The following is a 6,419-nucleotide window of genomic DNA, read 5'->3' as shown; positions in this document are numbered from 1 at the left end:
AAGAGACCCTGAGAATGTGGCAAGTGGGACTTCAACTTGAGTAGTAAACAGCACCCTGAGAAAAGGGGGATGAGGAAATGCATAGTTTCTGTGAAGAAGGAGGAAGGAGTTGAGGAGTGAAGTTCTAGAGTTTCTGGGATTTCTGGAATATTTTGAAGAACAGGAAGAGGTACCTAGCGGACAGGCTAATCCAGGAAGTGTGCTGTCAGTGCAGCTGGCTATCACAAGTCGGTAGAAACACAGGATGACGGTACATATTTCTATCAGATTTGTTGCCTATGGGTTAGGGACACTACAGGTCAAAGACAAAGCCATAACAAATCTGAGGCAAACAAGGCAGCAACAGATTTAGTTGTGTGATACACCACCACTTTGTTTTGCACATTGTTCCAGCAAATCCACACAATTCAATAATCGCATTTACCCTTAGAGTCAAATGAAAAGTAAAGCAGAGACAAAGGGAGAAAATAAAATTTTAGGAAAATTTCCATTGACATATTAGGTGAGGCGAGTGCGGGTACTGCTCCTGATATCAGACACGCTCTTATGGAGATCATTTGCCAGAATAAGACAAGGCTACAAAGCCTTAAGCACCTACCTCAGACCTAGTGTAAGCAGGGACGTTTATGTGCTACAGTGGATCACACTAATGATCTACCCCAATGCTACAGGAAAGATCATTTCCCTTTGTAGGAAAATTAACTTCTCCATGTCCTAGATGATTGAAATTTCTTTTAGGCCCTGATTGAGCAGGTCAGCTTACTTATATGCTTGCCTTTAATGACATGCATCACTGTTCTGATGATCTATAGCTGCACTTTTTAATTTTTAATCACTTGCTAAATTAGACGCTATATTGCCAGCCTTTTGTCCACTGCAAATAGCATTCAACTTTTTTTTTAAATGTAGAAAAATAGGAATTGTTATCTCTTTTTATATTGCTGAAGAAGGCCAAGACAGCGATTAGCCATTAGCTTCACTAAAGCGAAATTTTAGTCAAAGAAATGCAGAAATTACAGTTTCATAATCTTGCCAAGAAGGGAGTTACATTATTCATGTGAATGCTAAATATATTTTCCATTATTTTGTTCATATGAATGCATTCTTGAACTACTCAAGATTTTTATCAGTTTCAGATGCATAGTATTAAAATGCTTTAGTAGTAATTTGAGTTGTCCAATAATTCTATACAATGGAGCCATCACTGATTTGTGTGATCTGTTTTTATTCTTTTCATCCTGTTTTTTTGTTTTCCTACAAGACGCCTTGGGATGCAGTAAGCAAACCTGAGTTTGTCCAAAGGGTTAATAATAAGAAACTTGTTTCCCAAGTGCCTCTCAGATTCTGAGGCACAGCTGATTACTTAACAGGACTTGGTAGACTGTTCCTGCTGTTAAGCCTAAGAAGAAAGATAATATGTTATATTTTAACATGTATTCAAGCTTATAAAACCCCCACTCTTCAGGGACGGGTGTTCTTTGTTTCAGATATCATGCCAAACTCTGACATTTGGGAGAGATTCTGTCTGAGATGAAGTATAAATGAGGGAGGGTTATGAGAGATACCAGATAGCCTTTGACAGAGATGTCCACAATTTAAGTGGAAGTCTGGCTTTACACGACATTGTTCATACTCTACATCCTACAGTGTTATAATCTCCAGCAACAGCAACAGAAGGATCCTTCTAGTTTTTGCCTTCACTTGTGCAGCTGCCAGCCGTGTCAAATTGCATAACTCTGTTGTATGTCTACGATGTGCAGAATGGAGATTACAAAGTTATTCTGCTTGTTTTCTTATCCAGAAAGCTTCAGACGAAGCTCTTTCCATATAGAAACTGTTGTTGTAGTGACAGACCAACACCATGGATATATGCTATAAAAAGAGCACCAAAGCATTTGTTTAAAAAATATTCTGGAAAAATAACAAAAGCTTTAAAAAGGTTTTGATAAAAAATGAAGGAAGTACTTTTAGAAAAGGCAAATACCTCTAAGATGCTATTCTTTTGGGTCAAAGTCAAGAAACAGCAACACCAGTTGTCTCAAGCCTGGAGCCAGTGCAAACAAACACCACCAAAACTGGGACAGGCCAGAAATAAGAGTATTTCTGGGTTGCTGCAATAGCTGCTCCTTCACCAGACAGCGTGGTACAGTTCTGAGGGTGGCTATCTTATGGTTTTCCTCCGGCCATTTCTGTAAGAAGCTCGCCATGTTAGTCAAAACCCAGTCCCACCTGCCATCTCCAAGAGCCCCCATTACTGCTGCTGCGGAAAGCTGCTGGCCAGAATGATCCCCAAGGGCAGCCACAGTATCTGTCTGGCCTTTATGTTGGTAGGTTCTGGTTGGGTTCATAAGGAAAATTCATGACAGTGACATCCCATCCCACTTCACGCAGTTTAAAACCACGGAGCAAGGAGAGAGGTCAGTGATTTATTCTGAGCGTCTCCCAGACCTTTAGGTCTGCATCTGATAGCAGCACAAGTGTATGCCACGATGCAGAGTTAGGTACCGAATTATTGGCAGGGATGAAAGATCTTTATTTCCCATCCTGTCCCTTGTCACCTTTCCGTTCAGTAAGTCTAGGCCCTATTTATAAAAACTCCTCTATTGAAGAAGTAACTGATGAGTTTCACAGCAGTGGCTGGAATGGCCCCGTGAAGGCAGGACATGTGAGCTCCCATGTCAGCACCACCATGTGTCACCTTCTCTGGTCTTCTGACTCCATCCTTGCCTGCCCAGATGGGGCTCCGCCAACCTGGGGATGTTCGGACCCTGCTCCCATGTGAACCAGGACAGAGCAAGACACAAGGCACTGTGTGGGGGTTAGAATCCAACACTCTTAAACCACAGACTAATCTGGTATCAGGTCTTGCTCTCGAGACAGCTCCTAGCACTGTTTTTCTCATTCACCAAGTCTCCAAAGGGAATGAGCTTGGTGGCCTCGCAGCGGCTTACGGCCAGAAACTGAGCCACATCAGCTGCTCCTCCCGAGCACTCGTGCCTTTGTGTTGGCTCCTGCCAGGAAATCCACCCTGTTCCCCTCTCCTTCTCTTTCATGGGACATCCATTCTCCTGCCAGCACGCTGAGTCTGACTGTGCTTGTACTTCTCTGTCCTTTTCATTTACATGGCTTAAATGTGATGCAACTGAACTAACCACCAGATCTCTCCTACTGATCCTACCATTCAAACTGCAGCAAACCAAACTGCTCTTGTATTTGGAAAACTCAGTAAATGGCTGGTCTTAACTATCATTTCCAAGAGACAATGCTCTCTCTTCACCAGTCACTTTGTTGTCATATATGCTTTCTAGGCACAGATTGATTTCTGAACATGAATTGATCCTTCTTGTCAGTGTTAAGTTGAAAGCATCAAACGAAACTAGCAGGAAGAAAGTTATAAACAAGGAAAATGAAGAGCTTTCGAGCTTCATGCTGCAAGGTGTGGCAGATTTGAGAAGTTCATATGTTTCCTGGGGAGATCGTGCAATTTCATGGCAGACAAATGCACATTTATTGAAGATCAATAAATCCATGGAAAGCATACCTGGTCCAGGTGGAGTTTGGGAGAATGTGTGGTTCAGGTATCATTTTATACCTTTTCATGGGCTTCTGCTTTTGGTTACTGGCAGAAATGGGACACTGCGTTGTACAGACGTTTGCTCTGATCCAGTATGGCCTTTCTTACGTTTATCTGTCCCAGAAACATGTAGTGAGACAGCAGGGAGCCTCACAACATGGCTGGTAGGCAGAAGACTTTATTTTCCAGTCCCTGTGCTCTGGGGGTTAGTTTAGAAACAGATTACAGCTGAAGGATCCCTGAGCAGAGCACACAGGGACTGTGCCGGCTCGGGAGCTGGGCGCAGGATAGCTGTTGTGCCTGAAGTAATTATCCTGGCAGGGCTGGGCTGACACGGCTAATAAATAAGAGATGTTTGAGCAAGCAGTTCTGTACAGCCTGCTTCATCTTCCTCTTTGCAGAGGAGTCAGTTGGATTGTACAGGCATGTCCTCAGTTGTTCTCACCACTTAGTCCTCCACCTTGGGGGATTTTGCATCAGAGTCCTTAGGAACAGATGCAGAGCGGAAAACATAACTTCCCATGGAAGTCCTCTCATTCAGTGCCTCCCCAGAAGACTTCCAGGCTAACCAGTAAGCCTCCTTGCCTTCTTGCCACCCAGATGCTCCTGCCAGAATGATATATGCGGAACTCGAGAAGAACCCTTAGCCTCACCATGAGAAAGGCTTGCTGACAGAGAGGAAGGAGGCAGGAGCAGGTCTGAGGGAGAGTTTCAGAAGACAGGATTCAGAGAGGATGTGCAGGAGTCAGACAAGGAGCTGAACTTTCTGACCCTTCCCTGAGCCTTGGATTAGGAGAAACCTGAGGAGAAAAGTGACAAGACTTTGCTTGTGATTTGCATCATTATGAGGGAAGGTTCCTCTGCATAAATAAGCCCCTCTTCTATTGCAGATTAGACAGATCTGAAGTGTCTTCCTTGCATATTGCTCAGTCAGGCAGCATTTCAACAGAGCAGAAAAACATCCTCTTTTTTTTTCTCTTTTTTTTTTTCCCATTCATTCCCCTTCAAGAAGCAGCCTGAGTGTTTGAAAGTTCTGTGGTTTGGTTTGGAGTTCAGTCATCCCTACAGAGAACTTGTTCTGCCAATCTCTACATACATGTCAGCCTAAATAGCAACAGATGTACAGTACCTTAGATGTATAAAATTTTCATAAAATATAACAAACACTGTTTTTCCACTTGGGATGAGTCATTAACCATATGCTCATGATACTGCTCTTTTCAGGGGAAGAGCTGAAGTCCTATGATTGGGCTAGACAGAGCCCAATCCTGTGAGGTTTCTCAACAGCAAGGGCAAGAGCCCTTGCATCCCAGTTCTCCTAAGGACCCCAGAGACCCCTGCAGGCAGAGAATTCACAAGTCCAGCACTTTCTCCTTCTTTGTAGGAACAATGTCTTCTCTGGGCTAGGCAATCCAGACTACTGGTGTGGGAAGGATAGCACCCTACTGCAGGTCTGCAAAAACCTGCCAGCATGTTAGTGGGCGCACAGGGGACCTTCTTTCAGAGGATGTTCAAGCCGACGTGGTCTCCTCTGGCTTGATGTGCTTCTGAAAGCAGGGAGGGTGTGCCTGAGGCAGGGTGCTGCTTGGAGCACTCCAGGGGAGCTGCAGAGCTGCACACAGCCCTTGGTGTGGGCAGTGGCCCTACAGACCCAGTCAATACCCTTCCTCCTCCTATGAGCAGTAATTAAATAAAAATACTTTCACATTATATTTTTTTACATGAGTTTGGAGATGGGCCCATTCCACCTCTCACTGCCCCAGGAGTTTTCCTCCATTTCAACAGGAATGGGAACAGGCCTTTGTTCATGTAGAGTACGTCCTCTCTTTCCAGGTTCTTTTTTTTTCTTTTGCTCACAAAATCTTCCCTCCAGGTGAGTTCTGTGTGCAAATAGGAGTTAATCCCTTGGCTAAAACATTATTTAAAGGCAGAACTTACTAACTGCTGCTCTACTGGGGTTTAAGGAGGTTATATTTTAGCTCATCAGCAAAACCAGCGCTGAGCCTAGAAAAACAGCAAGCCATGGATATAAATGGGAAAATGACAGTTGAACTTTGCCATATATTCCAATCCCTCACAAACAAGTTGTACAAATGTAACCACACTTTAATTTTAACTAGAACTCCAAATTTCAGTTCTATTTGGTACACGGGGAACATTGATCCAGTTCTCAGTGAGCTGTGCTAGCAAAGCTGGCTTCCCCTGGATCCCACAGGAGTGTCCAGTCCTGTGTCTTCTTGATAATAGTCTTCATTTACTCTTGGCATGATCTGAGCAAATGGCCACTGGGAATTCAGTTGCGAAAGAGCACACAAACCTTGTATGTACAAACCTGTATGGTTTTGTACAGTGAGGAGCCCTGCCGCGTCCATCCTATCTGTGCAAATTATTTACTTCTGTGTTTGGGAAGAGTCACTAATCTGGAGGAGAAAGATGTTCTCCCAAGAATCCAGATGTTGGCCCAAGTGAACCAGAGGAGACAGAGAAGTGTTTGGCGCACAACAGCCAGGTCTGCTGGGCAGCTACTGAGATGGACAGGGTTGAAATGGTGCAGCATAGGAAAGATAGAAAGACCTCTCCTAGTGGTCCATGGTAGCAATCCTGGTTGCAGTAAGTCTCTCCTCGCTGAGCAAGTGGGCTGTAAAGCAGCCAGCGAGGTATAGCTGTCCAGTGCAGGGGGACCCAGAGAGCTCTCTCTGCATCTACTATAACCTGCCTTCATTTCACCCCTTTCTTCACAGGGAGAGCACCGGTTATGATTAAATCACTGCTGCATACTGGTGATCCCTATTCAACATGAAGACAGTATCTTCAACCCTGCAGCATCGTGCCTCAAGAGTATGGA

Source organism: Buceros rhinoceros, unplaced genomic scaffold (assembly GCF_000710305.1).
Source record: "Buceros rhinoceros silvestris isolate BGI_N320 unplaced genomic scaffold, ASM71030v1 scaffold12893, whole genome shotgun sequence".
NCBI classification, from domain to species: Eukaryota; Metazoa; Chordata; class Aves; order Bucerotiformes; family Bucerotidae; genus Buceros; species Buceros rhinoceros.
Note: the sequence above shows the minus strand (reverse complement) of the source record.